This window comes from Rhinolophus ferrumequinum, chromosome 24 (genome assembly GCF_004115265.2).
Source record: "Rhinolophus ferrumequinum isolate MPI-CBG mRhiFer1 chromosome 24, mRhiFer1_v1.p, whole genome shotgun sequence".
Classification (NCBI taxonomy): Eukaryota; Metazoa; Chordata; class Mammalia; order Chiroptera; family Rhinolophidae; genus Rhinolophus; species Rhinolophus ferrumequinum.
Window position 1 is genome coordinate 18,915,796 of NC_046307.1, and position 26,538 is coordinate 18,942,333.

Here is a 26,538-nt window from a genome sequence, read left to right on the forward strand (position 1 = left end):
CATTTTGTTAGAATGAGAATCAAATGAGAATCAAACTCCGTTCTATGGTCTTCATATACCTGACTGCTAGGGCCCCTGACTCTCTTGCAATCTCATCTCTCCTCTTGTCACTATGCTACAGTCACCCTGGCTTTCTTTCAGGCCTTTTCTTTTAGACCCTTACTCGTCCCACCTGGGATACCTGTCTTACATTCCTTATAGAGCTGGCTCCTTCTCACCTTCAGAGATCAGCTTCCATGTTTGGTTTTTGTTTTTGTTTTAATTTTTTTTTTTTTAATTTTTTATTGGGGAAGGGGAACAGGAATTTACTGGGGAACGGTGTGTACTTCCAGGACTTTTTTCCAAGTCAAATTGTTGTCCTTTCAATCTTAGTTGTGGAGGGCGCAGCTCAGCTCCAGGTCCAGTTGCCGTTGCTAGTTGCAGGGGGCACAGCCCACCATCTCTTGCGGGAGTCAAACCGGCAACCTTGTGGTTGAGAGGACGCGCTCCAACCAACTGAGCCATCTGGGAGCTTAGTGGCAGCTCAGCTCAAGGTGCCATGTTCAATCTTAGTTGCAGGGGGCGCTGCCCACCATCCCTTGTGGGACTCGAGGAGTTGAACAGGCAACTGAGAGCCCACTGGCCCATGTGGGAATCGAACCAGCAGCCTTCGGAGTTAGGAGCATGGAGCTCTAACCGCTTGAGCCACCGGGCCAGCCCCTCAACTTCCATGTTACTCCATCAGGTAGACCTTCCAGATTCCTCTCCCTATAACTCTTTAACTCAGAACTCTGTTTGTAAATGTTAGCTATATTACATTATTATTTTATTCACTGGTTTATATGTTTGCTGTCTCCCTCCTGGACTTCGTGTGAGCAGACATACCTCTCTGCAGACCATGGTTAAACCCCAGTGCCTGGCACTTAGAATGCAGTGGATAAATATGCAAACTGAAGAAAAAAAAATCCTAACTCAAGCTCACAGCTCCTTCCCAAACAGGCCTTCGTCTTCTTTATCCCAACACCCGGAAGCTTCATGGTGGTTCCATTACCTCTTAGAAAATCATTACGCGAGCATTTTTGCCATTAAGACAGCACTGATTTCCCAAAGCCATTTTCTAAACCTAAATTGGTTGGCAGCTAGCTTCACCCAAACCTGTGTCTAACAAAGGAAGGCAGGTGGCTCAGTGCTCCACTTGCCGGTGGCGATAAGGCCTAAGTGATTGAATTGGCCTTCCAGGTGATTTGTCTTGTTATTGTTTTGACATGGAAACATTATATTAATTCTGACATTGGCACCACTTGCTGCATCAAACCAAGTGTCTTTGCTGCCAGCTTGAATAGCTAAATATTATATTTTAGCCCAATTCAATTGTAAATCTCAAAAGCTAAGCCTTGAGAAAAGGTGGATGTAACCTCTCATGTATTGCAGACAATTGCTACCTCAGTAATGCAGACAACTGGAAGCCAGGAAGCTCAGTCTCTTCTAGTCGGCTGACCGATATATCAATTCTTTAGCTCACCTAGACCTTGTTAGGGCCTTTTTAGCTGTAAGAGACAAAAATAAATGGTTCGAGCAAAAATAGAAATTTACTGGGTCACTTTACTAAAAAGTGCAGGAGGATATCTGTGCCTGGATTCAGGATTTCAAATGATGTCACCCTCAACTCTGAGCATTCACATGCTTCATTTGCAGGCTCCTCGTGGTGACAAGATGGCTGACAGCAGTTCCAGGCCTACGTGCTCACAGGTCTAAGTCTGAGCACACGTTTCTATAAGTCTCGCTGGCTCTTCAATGACTAGAATGTCTTCAATGACTGGAAGTCAATAAGAAAATAAGAAGCCTTTTCTCTAAACCAACCAATTTGACCAGCAAGCATGATGGATAAAGTTGCTTCAGTGGAAACTCGCAAGGCCTGCAGTATGATAATGATTTCATATAATTTACCATCTATAAGATTAAGAAGATGATAACATGAAAACACTTGTGACACTGGCTTCTGTTCTCTTTTAGGATTTTGCCTCAGTCAGCTGTTTCCTTGGGGGAAAGATGGTGTTTGCTGTTGCACTTTTACAGCCTTCTTCTCCCAAGCCTGCTTCATAAATAATGATGAAGCCTCAGCTACTTAGACTTTTGTTGCAGCCAGCTGCTTTTATTTATGAATAACATGGGCAGCCAATCACTGTCTGCATGCTAGCACAATATTACTCTCACAGAGGAGGCGGCATCAGGTCACGGGGAAACCTGGGACACGCTGTTACACACTGTGCCTGCCACTCCACCACCATCTCACAGCAAAGATTTATCAGCCCACTGGAATTGGCGGATATTTCATTGCTGAGATCATAAAGAACCATGGCAGTCTGCTCCTTCTGGACTATTGCTATTTGGAACATTTCCCATTTGCATGCTTCCTTCATAAGCCTTCAAAGAAGCACTGTAAAGATTTTACGAAGGTTATCAATTACATCATCACCTAGCACATCAAAAAGCATTCTCATCCGTTATGACACATTGAGTGATGAAAAGCACAGACTGAAAAATCGTCAGCAACAGTTGGTGCCTAAGCAATGAAACTTCATAAAATAAAGTTCAAAATAACTTAGTAACTGTGCAGACCAACCCAAGTGGCCAAAATGTCCCCCTCATTCTTATGGACGAGTTCATAAAGAGGGAATGTACTACTAATTGACCGGAGGTCATAAGAGAACCTGGTCTTACTAAAGTAGACGTTGTACACTTAAACTTTTTAAAGTAACATGTCCAGGTATATCCAGCCTTAATTATCATTTTTAAAGGACTCTAATTGTGTTGTTAGGATTGCCCTTTCCATTTCTATGTTCTCTGTTCTTCTCATTATCATGGTCCATGACGATAGAGGCTTGACTTTGACTTCCTAAAAGGTACTACTGTTATGTTGGATTATAGCATCTTGACACAGCGATACAGGGAAAGAGAAGACCAGAGGCCCACTTGGCAACAAGAGCTGATCCTCACAGTGGTGATAAGAGGTAGAATTTATAGCTAACCCCATCTTACAAATGAGAAACACCAAGAATTGGAGGAGTTATGAACTTTGACGAAGTTTGCAGCTGGTAGGGGTAGGTCTGGGCCCTGATCCCAGCCAAGTTTCGTGCTTTTAATCACCATGCTACAAACTGTGCTCATCGGAAGACCTCTCTGAATGCTCTGATCATGACCAGCTGTAGGGCCCATGAGCCACTGATCTCATTTCTCTGTGCCTCTACCTTCTCGTGTGGAAAACAGGAGAATTCGTATTTATTCAGTCAGAGAGTGACGTGAAGATCCAGCTCACGTAATGCATCTGAGAGTGCTATGAACAGTGTGAAAACACCAGAGAAATCCAAGGACGTGTATGTACCATGATTATTACCATGGGTCAAGTCTTCATGAATTGATAATTGGGTAACTTCCGGGGAGGGGGGAAAATCAACATCCACATAGAGGACCCAGGTGAATTACCATTTTGGATGAGGAGGGATTGCAGTAGTGAAATTTGGGTAAGAAACAGGTAGTTGGTTATGTCATCCTACCTAACACTTATCATTTTATCCTTCAATTTTATTGCTCTCAGTCAGAGCAATAATTGTGCAATTGTATTTTCTGGCCCATTGAAGTTTAAGGATATTGTCAAGCCATGACAAGAGGAGTCAAGTATTAGGTTTATTGAATATATAATTTAGCTACGTGGCCTGCATTCATTTCAAATCAGAAAAGCAAACAGAGTTGTATATGGACACTGGTTGAAGCGAATCATCGATTCACCTACATATCATCTTTTAATGCTAAATAAACTTTAAAAAAGGACTTCTTAAAACCTCATATATAGGCATATGGGAAGAAAAGAAGCTGAGCCAAATTTTCCTTTGTCTAAGGAGGGCAGCTGAGCAAGTTTCACAATACTTGCCACTCATAAGATATCGGGTCCTACCTAATGTAAAGGAAAGGAAAATGCATTCACAATTTAGAGCAGGTCATCTCTCTTGTATTATCTCCTCTTGTTTCCCCTAAAGTGTAAGGACAGAGCCTTACCTAGTTCATCTCTAATCCTACATTGCACCTAGAAGACAGCTTGGTATAGAACAGGCACTTGGTAACTCATTAATAATTGCCCAAGTTGAGTGAATAATTTTCAAGATAATAATAATTGTCCCTATTCACCTAAGAATTGATTGTATTGACCATTCCCGAGATACTTTAAGGTAGACTCAGAGTCATCTTAAGATTTTGGTACACCTGCAGATCAAGCCTCTAGCACTGCCAAATTCTTTAATAGTATCTTGTATTGCCTTAATCATATAAGCAGCAAGGTCCCACATTTCTGGATGAAGTTACAATGAGCTACAGATAAACAAAAGCAAGCAGGGAACGAGAGGCCAAGTTAGAAAAAATTCTGTCAGAAGAGTTAGTTATATGGTGAACAATAGCCACCCCCTTATCTTAAGACCAGCACTAAATTTGTTTATTTAGAAGCAGGAGTGAAGTTCATGCCACTTCTCATTGGTCTATACAGATTAATCTAAGATCGTCAAACAAGAAGTCAGTCTGGCTTGACTAATATTTCTAATTCTGGATAGCTAGTACCCTCACACAATTCCCGAATGCAGGGCTCAGGACCCTCAGCTAAAATTCTCAGGCCACATACTATGTGCGACACTTCTCTGTCCAGTGCTGAGTTGAGTTGAGCCATCCCACACTCATCTGTGCTGTTAGAACAGAGGACGCATTTGTAAGACTGCGAACTCAGTGACCAAAGGACAGAGTTGAACACCCAGCGCATATGTGAACCACGCCCTCAGCCTTGCTTTTGCCATGTTCTAATCATCTGAACTAGCCAGGTCCTTATGTCCTGGGACCTCAGATGCCATTCGAAACGTGGAGTGTTCTGCAATTGCAGAAGGAAAGTAATACAGGCAGACACTCCAGGAAATCCATCCAAAGATAATTAACATTGGACTTGAATTACTGGAACAAGTATTAGCAATACCATGTTCTCCTACCATCAGCTGAAATTTGCTTTATAAGATGCCTGCTTGAGACCTTTCAGTGATTTCCCATTACATTACCCTTCGAATAAAACCCCAATATTCTTAGCACGAATTACAAAGCCTTCAAAAACCCGGACCCTGCCTGCCTCTCCTGCTTCACCTCTTGTTCCTCCCGCTCACCCCCTTTCCCCTTCCTACCACCCACCTCCACCACCAGGACACCACCACGTCCCTCCTGGCCTTCCCACAGCTCTTCTCTGCCTCATACACAGCGCCCCTCCCCGCCCCCTACTCTCTCTCGTGTGGCCAGCTCCTACTCAGGCTTCAGTCTGAATTTACATACCCCTTCCTGAGGCTGGCCTTCCCCAACCCCCACAGCTACACCCGATCAAATGCTGTCAAACACCTTGTCCTCTTTTCATAGGAGCCAGCATACTTTGTCAATGTCATCACACTTTTGTCCCAGCCACATCATAAGCCTAAAGGAGCCAGGAAGCTCTTTATTGTCTTCTTTCCCTGTTTTCCTGGTGCCTAGCATGATGTATTTCACTGTATAAACCCGACATGAGACATGAATATTTTATTTATTTATTTACTTATTTATTTATTTGGTACTTGACTTAGATGTGCAGGTCAGGTTTTGTTCCAAAGTGGCTCTTTTTATGTCAGGTGTACAAAGCAACGCTATTAGTCAGACATTTACACCCCTCACAGAGTGATAACCCCCCCCAATCTACTACCCCTGTACATAGCTGTTACAATACCATTGACTATATTCCCTATGTTGTACTTTACATCCTATGACTATATAGATATATAGACATATAGTTATATTCAACATTCACTATTATTCTACTTCAGCTTCAGGTGTATAACATCACTTTTAGGCAAGGAAGTGGGAAGGACAAGTGTATCTCCATTCACAAGTACAGCAGAGATTTGCATTAGTGCAGTCAGACAAGTCTCTTGCACTTTTCAGTCCCCTAAAAGCCATTCTGTGACCTCCTCATTGCACAATGGATACCTGGTGCCTGCCCTGCTCCATCCTCCTCCTCTCTGAGGTCATGCATCCATAAGTGTTGAAATCTTTAATTCCATCAATGCGAACCTCACGCCCCAACATTTAGGATGAAAGTGCTTGATCCAAAGGTGTTTCAGTTATTCTGCCCCTGCGGTACAAGGCCCCTATCCAGATGGAGGGCCTCAGGGTCATCTGGGAGTGAGCCTCCCGTGGTGTTACATCTACCTAAGAGCTCCCAGCAAACCTGAGTGCATCACCTGTGTTCTGCACAAGATAAACCGAGGGCCAGTCACACACCCCATAATCGGGAACACATCACTATTCTCATCATTATTCCAAACAGCAAATGCTGCCGCTCCGCAAGGCACGAGTGTCCTAGCGTTACCAGTTATCTTTTCTCTCCCCAGACTGCCAGATTTCAAATTAGCCATATTCAGTGCAACTTAAAAGAAATCACAGGAAATAATCCTGCACACCAGTGTTTCTCAACCACGTGGACGGCCCTCCTTTTTGGTTATAATCAGTTGTGAGAGGTGCAACATGTAATTTTTTTTGTCCTATTATTGTGGTTAAGAGCACAGTCTCTAGGGTCACAAAAACATAGTTTGGATCCTAACTCTGTCTCTTACTGCCGGGGAAACACTTGTACAGGTCCCATCCTTTCTCAGAGTCTGTTTCCTTGTCTATAAAATGGTGATAACAATAATACACATTTTATAATGCTATGGTTCGCATTAAATAAGGTAAACCATGTCAAACACCTAATATTGAGCCAGACACACAGAAAAGATGAGTATAACTGCCTCTGCCTTGTGGGTTATTGTGATGCTTAAATGACATAATCTTTCTACAGTGCTTGGCATAAATGCCCGTCACATACTAACCACTCAATAAGTGAAACCTATCCTTACTATTAACTAAAAATCGTTCTATTACCCAAGTTTGCAAGAGAATCTTTTTTTAATGGAGTGAACTAAAGTCGTTCCTATAACAATGTCAACTTTGCTTCCTTGCATTCTAGTACATTTTCTTCAGAGAAAAAGAATGGAGTGTAGTGCCAGCTTGGGAGCCAGGGACACCCCCAATCCTTGGCAGACCCATGAGACGAGTACACCACACGCGTGAGGTTTGCCTCCTGGGTGTCATCACAGATGAAACGTGTGAGTCCACGAATCACCCCCATGATCACGCGGTAAATCTCTGCGCTCCTGGGACCTAAAGAGATGCCAGGCTCATCCAGAGATTCTGACTCTGTTGTTGCAAACTCTTGATAACACTTCATTAGAACTCTGAAGGAGGAGAAGAGGCAAAGGAGATTTGACTCACAAGGCACAGATTTCGTATAAGCAAAATTATATTGAGAAAAATGCACGAGTCAGAGAGTAGACAGATGCCAAACCCACCGTTCTCACCCAATGTCCTCATCGTTGTGCCCGCTGATTCCTTTGTCAGGAATGTACTTTGTCACTGTATCCAGCACTCCCATCCCCAGTATCTCCACCGATGTAAGTCCTGCTTTCTGCACGAAACTTACCCCAGCTTTGCAGTTCACCTTGCCCTGCCTGCCTGACTGCTCCACACTCATCAACGGCGTTGTTGGAAGAGCCCTTTACTCAGCGCCTAACGTATATTTCAGATCCACTGACAACTCATTGGCTGACCACTTGTTTTTATAACATACCAGTTTACCCTGTTGTTTAATTATTGAATTCCCTTCCTCCCTCAAGAAGAATAGAAGCTCCCTGCGGGCACCCGCTGGGTCTCACGCTCCTCCTTCCCTCTGAAGTCACCACAGCACTGAGCATGTGATCGGTCAGACTCACCGCCTTTCAGAAAAGGAAAGGAAGTTAGATCACTCAATCCAACCCCGTAATATTCCCGATGAAAACTCTCAGGCCTAGAGAACTTAAAGAACTGTTCAAGTTCAAATCTAAAGATGGTTATAGAACTGGGACTGCAATCAGAGCCTTCTGAACCACTACCGAGTGTTTCTGAGTAATCCTTGATGTCTCTAATCTCAAGGAAAGAAACTATGACAAAGAAAGAGTCAGGGGAGGAGCTAAATGTAAGACACACACACACACACATACACTATTCCATGAAAAGTCCTTGGTTATGGTAAGGACAAATGGTCTGGGGTCCAATTTGGCCTGGCATCAGGTTAATACGGTGAATGACTGGGGAGGCGTTACCCACAATTGAGTAATTGTGGCCAATAAGATGAAGAAACAGCATGGAGCCAGGGAATAACGGGGGAACTATAGATCTGGCCACATCACCATTCATTATCACCAGCAAACAGCTCTACCCTTGGTGGTAAACTTGGCCTCTCCTTGATGCCATGGAGCTGGGAAAGGAGTGTACAACAGTTGTGCGATGTTTTTGTGAAAACAATTCTTCCCAAACTTGGAGAACACAGATACTTATGTTGCTCTTTGGGACAATGCAACTTACTTCCAGCCTTCGGGCTTTGGTGGCTGGAGTGCCTTATACATCCGCAAGTATTCAAAAGAGACCAAAGACGACTCGGCTTTCTTCTCATCATGCATCTTAGTTAACATCTGCTGACAGATGTTTTCATATACCCATGAAAAGAAAGTCATAAAATTCAACGTTAATTTTCCAGGAGATACTAAAATATATCTTTTGTGGTAATAAAGAACCTAGTTTTAATGATGTTTACATAGGCGCGTAAGTAGTAAAATTTGGCTTTTCTATATCACTTTGAAAAACGTAATACTTTATATTCAATCTTATTAGCTATTCCTTATGGGCTTCTATCACATTAAAACAAGGTACATCAGGCAAACTTTACAAACAACCCAATCATCTTCTTATTCAGTTGCAACCTTACTGTAAAATGTCATCCGCATTTCCTTGATTCCCTAGTAATTGACTCAGATTCTCCGTGGATGACTCGGCTACTCTCTGGATAAAAACAAGCTTTGAAGATAAATTAATTTTTACAGGTCACTGGGGTACCACTGAGTAATTTACTTTGAAGTATGATGGCAAATGAGTAACAAGGAAGATTTTTGTTTGTGCCGTACCAGCAGCCACCAAATTAGAAAGAGAGGTAGAAAATTTTTTTTGCTGATTTTTTTTTTTTAAGTAAAAGTAAGTTTATTTAGCAGAGTAAGTGAGAAAAGAAAGGACAGAGCACCCCACAGATGGAGTGGGGGTCTCTAATCGCTAGTGGAAGAGAGAAACCCTCCATAGGCCAGGCTACGGTTTGTATGTTTCTTTTTTTTTTCAATTTATTGGGGTGACAATTGTTAGTAAAATTACATAGATTTCAGGTGTACAATTCTGTATTACATCATCTATAAATCCCATTGTGTGTTCACCACCCAGAGTCAGTTCTCCTTCCATCACCATATATTTGATCCCCCTTACCCTCAGCCTCTGGGTTTTAGGTATCAAGAAGCTTCAAACTGCCAGCAGAGAAAGAAGAAATTCTGTTTCCCCTCCATCAGAGGAAAGGGAGTCCTGTGATGACTGTTATGCATGGACTGTTTCAAATCTACATACTTGTGTTTCAGGGGATGCTTGATGTTTTAAAGATAATAGTAATTTTCTCCTAATTGTAAATATAATATAGACTCATTGTAAAACATTTGGAAAATACAGACAATAAGAAAATAAAAGCCATCTATAATCCAGGCTATTATCCTGTTAATTGTTGCTTATATTTTCTTCCAGAGGGAGGGAGAGAGACAGAGATACAGAGAATGAGCAGTGGGAGACTATACTCATATAAACACAAAATTGGCCTCTTGTTGTGTGAAATACCTACAGCACAAAGCTTAGAATTCTGTTTTTATGCCTAACCTTATATCACAAGTATTTACCCTTATCCTTTAAAAATCTGCAAAAGTTTAATTTTCAATCATTACATAATCTTATTGTTACGCTTTCCCTTAATGTTGGCATTATTTAGGTCGCTACCCACTTTTTCTCTTTTAAACCACGCTCTGGCAAATGTCTTTGCATTTAAATCTTCATCTACATCTCTGATTGCTCCCTTTGTAAAGGCAGTAACACAGGTTAACTTATTCTATCTAAGGTGAATTTTAATCTGAATATTTTTATACGTATTCCCAAAATATAAAGATTAAAAGAGTACAATTTACATGAAAAGTACTTGAACATGTGCTGACTAACCCATCATCAGAATCACTGAATAGGATCATTTTTTTCTTTGTCACTGTAATATACAAGATGTAAAGATATAATGATTTTTTTGTTCAAATTGCAGATTGATCTAACACCACTTTTTGAATAGCCCATCAGCTGCTCATTGGTTTGAGGTGCATTCTTTAATATATATGAAATTCTTACATGTACTACATGTGAATTATGTACTAGGATGATGAGGTGGTTTTGAATCACACTTAATAGACTTCTAAAACCCTATCAGATGGCTAATTCTTACCATTCTGTTCTAAGAGTCACTTCCATAAGAGGTCATTTCTGATCACCCCTCAGGTATTCAGGTATTCTCTATTCTCTCACACTATTTTATTTTCATTAAAGTGTTTATCATAATCTAACATTTGCTTATCTATTTATGTATTTATTTAACATTTAACATGTTTGCATATTTACTGATTATTTCTCCTCTAATATGGAAATGCAAGGAGAGCTGGGATCTTGCCTGTCTTGGTCACTACTACATTCTCAGAGCCTAGAACATGATAGATAACCAATAAATACCTATTCAAAATAATCAATAGATAATTGCAGGAATTTCCTCAGTACATCAGCCTATACTTGAATTACTGCCAGTCTCCCTAAACTATCGCAACTCTACAAAGCACCTTAGTTTTGTTGGGCAAATTGTCCTCATTCTGTTCTTCTTCAAAATTGCCTTTGTTTATTATTCCAGAAAATCTCTTTAGAGTCAGTTTGTCAGATTCCTTGCCTCATTTATGACCCACTTTGTACTCCCACCCTGAGGAAAACCCTGACATGAAACTAAACCATGAACACATCAGGGAAGAATCGACACTGTTCAGAATGGTGAGATTATTGAATCATTCAGTGTTCTCATAAGACCGTAGAAAAACACCTGATACCCAAGCTCATGGAAACATGGATTCTTAAATCTGAAAAACATCAACTTGCTTCTTTTCCAAATAAGAATTTGAGACTCACATTGATTTGACCATAGCATCACAGCTAGTTATGGCTCTATCCAACACTGACCCCCCAAAAAAAAATAGTTATAAAAATACCTACATCAAAATACAGGAATGAGAATAACAAATCAAAATTTCAAATATTTTCTTATGTTGAAGAAGAGACCATTTCATCACACCAAGAAGGACGGAGAAACTCAGGAATTTCAGGTGAAGTGGACAGTGGAGTGTAATAATCTATGTAGTTTGAATGTTGGGATGAAATTAGCACGTTCATGGCAGCACCATGGCATTGATTTCAGGGCACTTCAGTTGACAAAGTGCTCAGGCCTCACTGATGACTCAAAAGCTCTTGAGAATTTTTTTTCCACAGAAAAATCACAACTATCATGTGCTAAATCAAAGCTTCCATGGTAGAAAACTAAACCTACTGATCCTGCTATGTGAAGGACTCTCCCAGGAAAACCGTTGTTTATCAGTCATTTGCCTAAACCACATATACAAATGCTCACATGAGCATTTTACTCCCACACTCAAAACCTTTCCCTCTGTCTCCTTTGCCCCTGAAATAAAGACTGAGTTTCCTCAGCTTGACACTACAGAGTATTTGGTCTGAATGCCGCTGTGCTGTGGTCTGGATCTATCATACCAGTCTCGTTGCTTGATATACACACCTCACCTCTACAGCACCCTACATTCTGTAAACTACATATTGAATGTGCTCAGAGAAGGAAATTTCTCCAGAGGCAACAATTGTACCTGGAGAAATACACATTTAAGTGGGCTAAAAAGTGGCTCATACATATTAAATGTAGCATGATTTGTAAGAGCAGAAGACTGCAAAGAACCATATTACCCATCAGTAGAGGACTTGTTGAATACAATATGGAGAGTACTATGCAGCTGTAAAAAAGGAATGCAGACTATCTCTATACACTACTATGGTGGGATTGCCACAATAAAATGGAAAGTGAAAAATGCAAGTTGGAGACAAGTATGCAAAGTCTAAGAAAGAGGAAACAAATATATCTACATAGTTACTATATTTTTTCAAAAATTGAAAAATCAAACCATAAAAGTTTTTTAATTGGTTCTTATAAGAAGAGGAAGGAAATAGACTGAAGAGATAAGAACTGAAACCAGGCTGAACTACCTTGTTTTACAGCTTTGACATCAAAAACATGTACTTGGATGATTATAACATTTAATATAAAAATGTGACATCTAAACAATGGAAGCAAAATGAAACAAGTTAAGCTAACTGTTTTGAGTTGTGGCATAACAACAGAGAAAATAACTGTAGAACATATAGAAAAATAACTATTTTATAGGACACTATAAGTATCCCATAAAAGCCAGTATTTGACTATAGCTTCCAGTGGCATATACCTTAAGAAAAGAAAGAATTAAAACCATATTTGTTTTTAGTAATTATGTTGTTGGCTATAGTGTGGTAGTCTCTGATATTATTGTGAATGTATAGCATGATTAGGCAAAAAAGTAATTATGCTGGTATTCTTGAGAGCTGAGATATTTAGCATGGGACAAAGGAAATAGACTAAGATTGATAAGTCCTGAATACAAATTAGAAGCATCAGTATAATCCCTGATATATTTTACCTTAAAAAATCATATTCCTAGCTTTGTCTATTGAAAAGACAGAAACAAGGATAGACTTGGTAGTAAAGAGCATACCCAACACCCAAATTGTGGCCTCTAAATACCATTTCCCATTTAAAGGACTCAAGACTCCTCGGAGAAATGGCTAAATACAAGTCTGTGGTAGAAATTTCTAAGATGATCCCAGTACACGCTGATTCAAGCAATATATAAAATACTTTAAGGGTCATTTCAAAAGGACCTAGCTGGCAATTTAAATAGACAACCATTGGCCAAAGTTGGGGCAATATGAGTCATAACTACAATAAATTAAAACATGCAGTAATTTTAATCTAATTTATAATGAAACTAGAAAAAAAACATAGATCACTTTTGGAGCTAAAGACCAACTCATTAGACTGAAAACTTAATTTAAAAGTAAAAGAAGAAAAATTAGAGGAAGAAGAGGAAAGACAGGAAGAAAGTAGTATCTTGCCTTTACCACTTGAACTGTACATCGATTAATCAAATAGTTAAACAACAACTTGGTTTGGAATTAGCAAAATTTGAAATCTGGAAATCTTATAGGAAAAAGCACCTGGTTCCCTCAATCAAAAAATTACAAGAAAAAAGAGGTGACATATGTACTCATTGATTTAAACAGACATAAGACATATCATCTGCTCATAATTGCAACCTATGACCTTATTTGGATCCTGACTCAAACAAACTAGGAGACAAACTGAGACCATCTAGGAAACTTGACACTGATGACATTAAGAAATTACTGTTAAAATTTTTAGATTTGATGATGATGTTACAATCATATTTTGTAAGGAATTTGTATCTTATGGATATAATACTACAATATTTATGAAAAGATATGAGATATGAGATTTGCTTCAAAATAATTGGCAGTGTTGATCAGCGAATAGGATATAAATGAAACAAGATTAGCTGTGAGCTTCTAATTTTTGAACGTGGGTAATAGATTCATAGAAATTTACTGTGATATTCTGTCTACTTTGTGTATGTTTAAATTTTTCCATTATAAAAGTTAAATATATAAATTAATCATAATTTCCAGAAAAACTGCACTTAGTGTACAGCCCCACAATTAGGGCACGGGGATGCCTATTTCCTCATTGCCACACTAACAATGAGATTGTATTTTTTCATCTGTACCAACTGGTAAGTAGTATTACATTTCTATTTTGAGGCAGTCAGTATATATCTAGCCCATCATGTATTAGTAATAAATAACATTAACATTTTTCTTACTAATTATTGAAAAAGAACTTACACTGCATTGTTTTTCTGATTCGTTTGCTTTGAAGAATTGTGCTCACTTCAAAACATGTATGAAAAGGAAATATTCTGTACTATGTTCATTGACATTAATACATATGTGTGTGTGTATATATATATATATATATATATATATATATATATATATATAAATGAATAGGAAGAAAGCCTACAAGGATATGAACTAAAATATTAAGAGTGATTGTCCCTAGGTGATGTCGGTGAGTAATTTGAGGTTTTGCTTATTACATTTTCTAGTTTTTAAACAATAAACATATATTAGTTTAACAGATAGTAATGTTTAAGAAAAATCTTCACACACACATACACACACACACACATACACACACACAGACAAGTTCAAAACCAGGGTCAGGAAATGGACCATCACATGTCAGCCATGTTATTCACTGTCACTTATCCTGCACCATTGATTCCTTGGGCACAACCTTCCTATGACAGGTTGACTGATAGTGACACCAAGAGAGAAAGCATAGTCTTTTAAGCTTTGTGTTCAAAGGAAAGAGGTTATATAGATTCTAGGTTGGAGGCAGCAAATCAAAGAGCTGGAAGTTAACACAGACAACAGAAACTTGTAGAAGCTGGCAGGGCTCCATCTTAGCCAGAGCCATACATTCGTCCAACCATCCATTAATTTAACAAACTGTCACTGAACACCTCAAAGTGCCAGGCAATGGACTAGAGCCAGTATTATAATGCATGACACCCTTTGACCCTTAAAGAGCTTAGAGTCTGGTAGAAAAATAAGAATTAAGATTACTGAACCCTACCTCAATCTTCAGTAACTTTTACAAGTTACTGCCCCAGCTCTTCTAGTGTAGAAGATAAATCAGATTCATCTGATGTCTCTGCTCTCCCTAGAAAAAGGGCAGCAGCAAAGTTGTACTCCTCTGTCAGGATATTCAAAGTAATAATAATTTATAGTTGAATAAGTATTTTTAGTCCCCGTCCCCATTTTCTAGTGTGTACACACCTACTTTCTCAACATATGTCCATCATATCACCCTGGGTTTTTCAGTATGCCTAAAAGATTAATTCAGACAAATGAAGTTGATACTTACCCTTTACAAATGCTTCCTCTCTCTTTACCAAAAGTCTATTTGGGCTCTGAAAAACAAAAGAGAAAAAAGAGAATGCGAAAAAGAGGAAAGAAACGCTGGAAAGAGGGAGAGAGAAAACTCATGCATGAAAATATAAAAAGGACTACAAATTTAATTCTTGCTGTCTGAATTACTTTATTTAAATGGCACTGATTCTCCTCTTTATTTAGGTTTCCCTGAAGGGAGGTTATTTAAGCACAGTGAGAAAGGTAACACAATTTTATCACTGTTTTATAGACAAAAAGCTTAAGGATATGCTAATTAGAGTCGACATTTATCCTGGAAGTAAGGCCTCAGAACCACAGTTCAGTGGTGTTTCCACCAAATCAAAATCAGCTGAAATATTGGGGGATTTTTGCTCTTCTAACTGTGAAACTCAATTTTTTTCACTTGAAAACCACGTTCTTGTTTTTGTTCCTGTTCAAACTGTAAAATCAAGCCTTCCTGCCTATAATAAGTCACTAACTATTCAGAACGAAGAGCACTTTCTCTAGACAAACCCTTAGGCTTCTCAGTAAGGACCTCTAAAGAGCCAGAACCTAAATATCAGAATTAGTACATGATATAAAACCTTGACTTTAAGAGAAGTTTTCAAAATGGAGATTTAAAGACAATATAGAGTACAATGTATTGAGTAACTTATGAATTTGTTTGCCCGTCTTAGGTATAGCTGAACAAGCAGAATTAAAATGTTTCATGCCAAAGAAGCTGCTCATTATTGGCTTGTCCTGGTTTGAGCCCCAACATTTCTTCCTTCAGTGATTAGTCATTTGTCACTGTTCTGTAGTCCATTGAGAAGATGGATGGCAAACACTAAACGCAAATTAAGGGCTCCATATGGTCAAAAAATACTACATAGCAGAAAACATCAGCACATTAGTAGAGTTAACCTTGCTGAATATAAGTAATTAGAAACTGTTACTACTACCAGCCCAAATATTGATATGAAAATTAAATAGCTGAATGTTGATCAAAGATTCCCAGATCTAAGAAAATTCATGACAATGTTTTATTAACTTACAAGGTGCCTATAAATAACATTTAAATAGACAAATTAGCCTATATAGTAACAACTGATTGTAATGGAATGTATTACCATTTAGCACCAGAATATTGATTTTCATTTATTCTCCTTAGAAAAGGCAGTACGCAGTCCTACACAACTGTAGATTTCCAGCCATGTCTAGTCGTGGCTACAGCACCTAATTGATCTGGATATTTGCCCACTATTTGATGATATATGCATACTGAATGAATTCATTGGCATGAATTCTGACAGAAAGGGGTTTTCACATAGTAGGAAGATTTTCACATGGTAGAAAAAGTGTACAATAACCTAAAATTCAAGATTAGCAAGTATTAGATTGAACAATATGAAGCTCCCACTATTGAACCTTTTTTTGTTTTGTTTTGTTTTTTTGCCTACAAATAAGGCAATTTCATACACTTAAAATGAACTTATGACATGCAACCTGCCACTTCCTCTGCCTCACCGAGTGACCATACTGAAATAGAGCCAAGAATTCTCAACTGTGTGCTCAGAATATCCAACGTCAACCAGTTGCTCTCAGAAGAGGCGATGACACTTATCTGACATGCCAGATCCAGACCCCTCTTCTAACATACTCCTGCTAGATTTATTCATTCATTCATTTGTTTATTCATTTAGAAATTATTTTTTAAATGTCTACGCTATGAATAGCACTGAGTAAGGAATGAGCAGGAATACAGAAGAGTCGATACATGGGGACTTATAAGCTACATTTGTGTGCAGATTATATACCCAAGAAAATGTATGTGCCAAAATCATATAATAAGCATATGACGTTATCGAAGAAAATAAAGGGATATTTGGGTTTTGAGACCATAAGGAGAAAGGAACAATCCTATGGGTTAGAGCTATCTGAAAGTCTTCATTAAAAGTTGAATTAAATAGATGTGATTTCAACAGACAGAGTGAAAGATGGACGGCATACCAGTTGGAGTGAAACGTGATCAACTAGGAATGTGCATGACATATCTGCAGGAGGCAAGGGGTGGTGGGAAAAGAGAGAGCTGAGTGAGTGAAGTAGAAATTTCACCAAGGGAGAATGAGGAGTCAGGTTAGAGATGAAAGCTAAAATAAGTGAAGAAAGCAGTCTAATTAATATTGTATAGTATCCTCTAAATAACCTGATGCTATTTAATGCTTTGAGCAAAGGCATGACACGATAGAATGTTTTAGAAAAACCGGCCTGGCATCAATGTTTAGAATGGATTGCAGGCAGAGCCAATCAGAAGCCAACTAAGAGATGACTTTCCCTGCCATAAAAAGGAATGGGGATAACTAAAATCTGTGTACTAAATTGAACCAAAAAAAAAATGTAAAAGATTACTTATGAAGTGAAATAAATGAGTGATTTTGGTATGAATTCATATTCATTTCACCAGACAAAATGCTAATTCAGATTACACATTGTTGTGGCACTTTAGCACTTCATTTATTCAACAAATATTTAACCAGAACTGGGTTCCAGACATTTCTATGCTCTGGGGATCGATGCAATGATGTACTAAGCAGACACAATCTATGATCTCAAATAGCTACATTCTAGTGAGAGATATAAACAGTAAACAACAAGAAAAGAACAAATAAACATATAATTGCAACTTGTGATAAGTGTTGAAGGAAACCAACTGGGTGTGATGACAAATAATAACAGACGGTTCTTCTTCAAGAGTTCACTGAAGATGACCATTAAGCTAAAGCCTAAAGGAATGATTAGTCCTGGTTCTACAAGAGCAAATATACTGCAACCATAAATTTCAAAGCCAACATAATTTCCCTGCCTTGTCCTTTTCCTCTTCCAGCTCTCTGTCAAAGCTTCAGCCTATAGGTTGTTACCCTTTCCAACTAATGATGAACTGAAGTAGTTATGGGACAGAAAGTGCAGCTGAGGTGGTCATTAACTTAGCAGAGAATCAACAAGGAGATGGTAATTGCTGCCATAAATTCAAACCTTAGTAGTAAATACTTAATGACAGGAAGTCATATTTCTGGCCCTGATGGTTCTATTACTACCCATCCATTCAAGGCTGAAAGCCATTTTTAGCAATTATTTAGCAAAGTCTAGAAAGATAGGGTATATTGTTATACTCCTGAAATTCCAGGGAATTCAAACATCTAGTTAAATTGACAGAAAGAAAACTCTTCTGTTGTGTTCCCTGAATCTCTACTCACCTGACCCCCAACGCCTTAGAAAACTGTTTTTCTATATTTCTTCTGATTCTGCTCCCTTAAGGCTTTTAGTTTCCAGGAAGTCTCAGTTTCATTTGGCCATATCTTGGCCAATAGCCCTGATGACTACAGCAGGAATTCCCATTTTCACTTCCTTTACGCCAATGGACTCTTACTATCTTATGCTTATGGTATTGCAAACACTTTATGCAAGATATTTGAGTGCCTGCCTAATCCTACCATATAGACTATGAACTCCTTAAAGACGTGTTTTATTAATCTTATGTCTCCCTTAGCACTCAATATGTGTTCAGTAAATACATGGGGGGGAAATGAGTGAGCAAATGAGTAGATTAATAAATGAATTTCAGAACCTTTAAAATACCTCTCACCGGCAAAAGCAAAGCAGACGTTTTTCCAGATCAGTGGTTTCCAAACCTGGTTGTATAGCAGAATCACCTGGCAACTTATTTAAAATGCAAATCCCTGGGCCGCACTTTCCCACCCCCCCCCCAACACCTAAACATCTGATTGAGCAGGTCTGGGTTAGGCTTTAGGCATTTGTGTTTTTAAAAGTCCTTCTAGGTATTTCTAAAGGGCAGTAGGTCTAAATTTTGCTGATCTAGCAATCAATTTCAATAAAGAAAATCAAATGGAGTACCAATAGAATCTGGCTTTATTGTGAACAAGTTTGGGGGCTTACAAAGAAATATATTCTACATTAAAATGTTATCTGCAACATTTTTAACATCCCTCCAAAGACCAGGCCTAAACAACTGGGAAAAAAGTGATCTGAATTCAAGGTTAGCTTTCTAAACAGTTAAAAGATTCAACATCATCCAATAAATCTTATTATTACCAGGGACACTCAATGCAGTAGAATTAAAAATTTTAAATGTAATTTCTCTTTCTTTCAGTATGGCATATTAGGTACTCTGAAGGCCGTTAGCATGGCAAAACAACCAGATCCTGGGTAAAAATCTCATTTTTGTTGCATTGCTGGGATTTTAGAAAATAAGAGAAATTGTGAATAAGAAGAAAACAGTGTGCTGACACCAGAGTGGTGAGTAAGTACATCCGAAAGGCATGGGTTGCTCTGAGGAAAAGAATTTGTATCACAACCGTGATGGGGAGGTCCAGGCTTGACCCAGAAGCAAGGTGAGAAAGCTGAATCTGAGACTCATGTATTAAGTCAAGGACGCTGGACTAGGAATAACATGAACGCTGTTCGATAGCACTCCCCCCCTGGCTTTCAGCACTCTCCTGATTTTCAGCATCAAAAATAATTTCTCCTTGGAGGAAGAAACTCTCAAGTTATACTCCAGTTTACTATAGATTAATGATGAGCACATTTGAGTTCACAATCAATGAGCAACAGACACACTTGGAAATAAACTACCAGAAGAAATAACAAAACAGACCACCAAGGACTTCAGATGCTGGAATCAAAGAATAAACTAACTATGTGTGAAATGTTTAAAGAAACAAAAATGGAAGGTCAAAAAAACAAGAACGAAAAATATTTTGGGGGGGGGAAGAATAAAAAACCTGAATATGAAATAAAAATTTAGGTTGTCACAGCAGATTATAATTAGTGGTTGGAATTAAAATACTAGAAGATAAAACTAAATAAACACATTGCTCAGGTTATACCATAGGGAGAAAAATAAATGGAAACCATGGAGAGATTACAGGATATTCAAGGAAGAATGAGAAGGTTTAAAATATGTCTAATTAGAACCCCAGAGAAAAGACTAAAAGAATAAACAGAAAACAATATTTGAAGAGCTAAGAGTTCAAGCTGCCATGTCTTTTAAGGGTAGGCTAAGTAATTTGGACTAACCCTCCCACGAAGACATGGTGATGGAAGAACTGACTCTGGGTGGTGAACACACATTGTGATATATAGATGATGTATTACAGAATTGTACACCTGAAACCTATGTAACTTTACTAACCATTGTAACCCCAATAAATTTAAAAAAAAAAAGGAAAAAAAGTATTTTAAGAAGAACTTCTAAGCAGTATTAAGGAGTTAACAAAAAAATAAGAATTTACTGAACCAAGATCCAATAGAAGGCATGAATCTAGAGAAATGACTCCACTAATCAGGTCCTCTTTCACACTGAGAGAGTTTGCTGATCCATACAAGCTATCTGAGAGACTGAAGTTCACTTTGGCTCAGTGACTTTGGAGGTCTCTGACGCAAAGTTGAATGCAAGCAACTTACCAAGCGGTGAGCCTAGAAAACATAGGAGAGTGAAGAAATTAGAGGAAAATGGCAATAAATAATGGCATTATTAAGCAAGTCCCACTGTAATTAAAGTTTAATCCTACTGGAGAATCCTAACTAGTCTAGACCACGTACTAAAAGTTATTTCGCCCTAGTGTAGACCATGCACTAAAAATTATTTTGCCCTAGGCAAAAGGAATCTATACACAAACTCCCATTAGTCATTGGTTGAATGTGACTTCCCAGGAATCATTTGCTCTCTGGCACTGATGACCTGCCATACATATGGTTACTAGAGAAAGCCCTCAAGCAAAGAGATGCAGGTGCTGGCAGTTAGAAGTCAGGCTGGTGCACAAAACCTAATGGTAAGTGCCAGTGAGACATTATGGTAAGGCACCATAAGCATCTGCTTTAGGTTGTCTCACAGAACTAGAGGGAAAAAGTCAAAACTCAGCACATACAGCAGGTGGGGATCTTAGTAAAACATCCTTTACTTGGTGATGGGATCTGGAAGGAACGAATCCTATTAATAGTGAAGAAAATGAAAATGTGCATTGGACAGAGGTGATATAATCCTGGAACATAAGTTATTTCCACCTATAAATTTTCAAATATAATTTCCAGGACACAATAATGAAAAATGCAATATGAACAGGAGATAGACATCATGAGAGAGGAACTAGCAAAAAATAACAGACAACAGAAACAGACCCACAGGACTTTGGGTAATGGAATTAGCAGACACAGACCAACTGTGTTTATTATAGGCAAGGAAATAAAAGCCAAGCATTAGTATTTTGACAGGAAATTGAAAACTATAAAAACTGCTATGATAGAAACTTAAAAAAATAAATGAAAATTCTGTAACTAAAAAATATAAATCTGAAATTAAGAACTCAATGGACAGCTTTAACAGCAGATTAGACAGAGGTAAAAACAGAATCAATAAAGTGAAAGATATGGAGAAGAAAAAAATCAGAATCAAGCCCATGCACCAAAAATGTGAAGTATAAAGAGGGTAAGAGACATAGAGAATACAGTGAGATTTAACATATATATAGTTGGAGCACCAAAAGGAAAAAAGAGAACAAATGGACAGACATCCTATTAAAAAAAAATAATGCCTATGAACTTTTCAAAATTGATAAAATACATCACACCAAGTACTCAAGAAGAAAAGCAAAAGCTAAACATAATAAACAGAAAGAAAAGGACACTTAATTATATCAGAGTGACACACACACACACACACACACACACACACACACAGACAGACAAAAAAAAAACACAGAGGAAAAATCTTAAAATAAAACACACATAAAAATGATTACCTTCAAAGAAGTAAAAGCTAAACCAGGAACTGACTTCTCAATAGCAACAATGCTTGAATGATTTCTCCAATGTTGTGAAGTAAAATGATTGCCAATCTAAAATGCTCTACCAAGTGAACATATACTTCAACATGGAGGCAAAATAAAAACATTTTCAGATAAACAAAACCTGGTAGTTCACTACCAGAAGACCTGCAAAATAAGAAAATTCTCAAGGGTGATCTCAGACAGAAGAATGATTGTTACAAATGGAAAATCAGAGATACAGAAAAAAGTGAAAAAAAATATACAGGTATGCCTAAATAAGCATTGACTCTATAAAAGAATGAGAATGACTTGAGGTTTTACACACATATGTACACTCACACACACACACATACACACACATTAGCATTTATTGTGGGAGGGGGTAAAATAAGTTATATTCTAAGGTGGATTGATTTGGGGGTAGAGAATAAAAGTGTGAATTATTATAAAAGATTTTCATAGGTGAAGAATATAAATTCTAGGGTAATCTCTAAAAAATAGACGAAATGTGAGTAACTTTCAGTCTATTAGAGGGAGAGATTTAGAACGATTAAAAAACAATACTCCAGAAAAAGAAATGAGAGAAAAACTGATATATAATAGGCTGGATAAATAAATAAATGAATAAATAAATAACACCTAATAGATGCAGATTTACACTATCAGTAATTACACTAAATGGAAATTAATTAAATATCCTCAAGTTAAAAGAAAATATTGTCAGTCTCAATTAAAGAAAGAAAAATAATGATAACTCAAGAGAATTATCCAGAACATAAGGACACAGAACCACTCCCTGAAGCAAAGGCATCCTGGCTAATCCACAGGCTTGTGAGAGACACAGACTAATTCTTGGATGCCACCGAGATTTTGTGCTTTCTTGTTACGCATCAAAATCTGGCTAAGACAAAAATTGGTACCTGGATCTGGAGCGCTGCCATGATAAAACCTTAAAATACCAAAGTATTGACTTTGGGATTGAGTGGCAGGTGTAGAAAAGTAACTGTAAAAACTACTCAGCCTCCAAGATGGGTATTTTCTCCCACATTCTCTTCAAAATGGTCAAAGCAGAAACAGAAAGATCTTTTTTAGCTGATAGAGACTAGCTATAAAAATGTAAAGAAAATATCAAAGTGAATAAGGAAATGACAAAATTCTTCTCTTTGAAATTAGGAAGAGGGAAAGAGCCTACTCTCACCAAATTTATTCAACAATAAACAAGAGACCCTAAACTGCGTAGTAGAGCCAAAGGACAATAAGGATTATAAAAGAAGGAATAAAATAGTCATTGTTTACAGATAATATGTTTTTGTACAGTGAAAATCCAAAGACTTTATGGAATAATTATTAGAATTAAGTAATGAATGTAACAAGATTGCTAGATACAGGGTCGGTTTTTAAAAATTAATTGCAACTCCTTAACCAAGACAAATGAGCAACAAATAGAAAATGAAAAAAATTAAAGGTACCATTTATAATAGCTTCAAAAATACCAATACCTAGGCTTACTCTAGCAAAGCACATGTCATAACCTTATACAAAACACTATAAATATTATTGAGTTAAATAAGACATGATTAAATGAAAGGATATGCTATTATTAGATACAGGAAGACATTTTTAAAAATTAATTTTCCACAAATTCATCCGTAATTTGAAAACAATCTCTATCAAAATACCAACAGATTTTTTTTTTGCTTATTTGATTATTATGGTAATTTACAAACTGATCCTAAAATTAGCATGCTATTGCAAAATGCCAAAAATATCTAAAACACACGTGAAGAAAAATAAAATATTATAACACTTGCTCTATGAGAAATCAACTTATTAAAAAGCTACAATTATTAAGAAAGTATAACATTGATACAAGCGTAGAGAGATAGATCAACAATACAGATCAGAAAGAAACAGATCCGTGTGCCCAAAATGGTACTGTAGTGGATGATATTAGGACAACTGAATATCCATATTGAAAAAAATGTGTTAACTTGACCCCTACCTCATACAATATAGAAAAGCCATTTCCAGGTGAATTATAGACTTAAATATGAAAGGCAAAATATTAAATTTTTTGAAAATGTGATAAAATAATGTCAATAAATACCTTCAAGACTTAGGTCGGGGCGAGATTTCTCTAACCCAAAGGAAAAGATTAGCTAATTTGAAAACATTCAAATATAAAATTTTTTATCCAAAAACAAAAGACAAACGACAGAGTATGGGAAAACATTTACAACATATATAAAACAAAGGTATCATGTTTATAATATATAAAGAAATTCTACAAATAAGAAAAAGACAATTTAATTTTTTTTCAAATGGGTAAAATATTTATATCACCAACTTGCAAAACAAGATATGAAAATGGCCACTAAGCATATCAAAACTTATTATTAATCAGGGAAATCAGTCAGTATGTTAAAATACATCAGTAAGAGAGAAATTCAAATTGAAACAACAATGAGGTTGCAATACACACCAGATTGGCTAAAATTAAATAGTCTAACAATACCAAATATCGGTAGAATGAGCAGCAATAGAAATTATCATAAACTATTGTAAATCGTTTCAACCCTTTTGGGAAATAATTTGGAATTTTCTAATAAAATTGAAAATAGACACACTACACACTTTGTGGTAAAGTTATTCTGCTCCTAGTTACATATGCTCCTAGTGTATGTATGTACACTAGAGGACATTTATGTTATTTTTATAGATTATTTGTAACAGCCCCAAATTACAACAATCCACAGATCAGCTTTACTCAGGAACTTAGTAAAACAAATCCAATAAAGTAAATTTGAGAAAAAACACAATGACTAAATTGGGATTATCCCCAAAATAAAGGAATTATTTAGGATTAGAAAATTTGTAAACGTAATTTACCTCATTATCAGATTGAAAGACACATACAGACTGAAAGTAAAGGGATAGAAAAAGAGATTTCATGAAAATGGAAACAAAAAAAAAAACACAAAAAACACTGGGGTAGTAATATTTATACCAGACAAAACAGACTTTAAAACAAAGGCTGTAAAAAGAGACAAAGAAGGATCCAGTAATCCCACTTCTGGGTATTTATACGAAGAAACTACTTCAAGAAGATGTGTGCATCCATATGTTCATTGCAGCATTGTTTACAATGGCCAGGATGTGGAGGCTGCCTCGGTGTCCATCAATGGAAGAATGGATAAAGAGGAGGTGGTACATATACACAAGGGAATATTGCTCAGCCAGGGAAGGGAATAGGATCTCGCCATTTGCGGCAGCATGGATGGACCTGGAGTATGCCAGACAGAGAAAGACAGATGCAATGTGATTTCGCTTATATGTGGAATCTAAAGAACAAAAGAAACAGAAACAAACTCAGAGAATATTTTGATATTGCCAGATGGGAGGGAAGATTGAAGGGGTGAAAATGGGAAGGGATTAAGAAGTGCAAACTGGTTGTTACAAAGTAGTTATAGGGATGTAGAGTATAGCATAAGGAATATAGTCAATAATATTGTAATAACTATGTGTGGTATCAGATGGGTACCAGATTTGTTGGGGTGATAGGTGGGAGGGGGTTGGGGGGCAGGGTAAAAAGGGCAAAGGAATTAAGAAGTACAAATTAGTTGTTACAATATAGTCATAGGGATATAAAGTAAAGCATAGGGAATATAGTCAATGATACAGTAACAACTATGTGTAGTGACAGATGGGTAGTAGACTAGTCAGGGGGATCACTTCTGAAATTATATAAATGTCTAACCACTAAGCTTTGTACCTGAAATTAACATAAAATAATATTGAATTTTAACTGTAATTAAAAAAATTTAAAAGGGGGAAAAGGGCAAGGGGAATAAGAGGTCCAAATTTCCAGGTAAAACAAATAAGTCATGGGGATGTAATGTACAGCATAAGGAATATAGCCAATAATATTGTGACAGCATGGTACAGTGTCAGATGGTTGCTGGTCTTACCACAGTGATCACTTCTTTAGGTATATAAATATTGAATAACGATGGTGTACTCCTGAAACTAATATAATATTATATGTTAGCTATATTTTTAATAAATATCTTTTTAAAATGACACAAAAAAATGTAAAAAATCAAGTGACAAACTGGGAAAAGGTATTTGTAACATGTGTTACCAACAAAAAATTAGTAGCCCTTATATCTAAAAAAGCTCCTACAAATCAATGATAAAAAATAACAGTACAATGGGAAAACTGGCAAAACATGTTAACAGGAATTTCATAGAAGAAAGCAAATGTCCTCTAAACATAAAACAATAATCAACCTCATTCGTAATCAGGAAATGCATAAAAATATACCATTTTATACCCACTTGATGAGCAAAAGTTGACAGTACAATATTGAAAATATCAATGGTGAGCAAGTGCTTACAAATCTCTTAAACACTGCTGACAACACTATAAATTGGTACAACTGCTATTGGAAAATAATTTGGCACTACTTTTTAAGGATGAACTTTTTAATATATTCAATGACCCAGCAATTACACCACCAGTCATATATTTTCTGAAATTCTTGCCCGCATG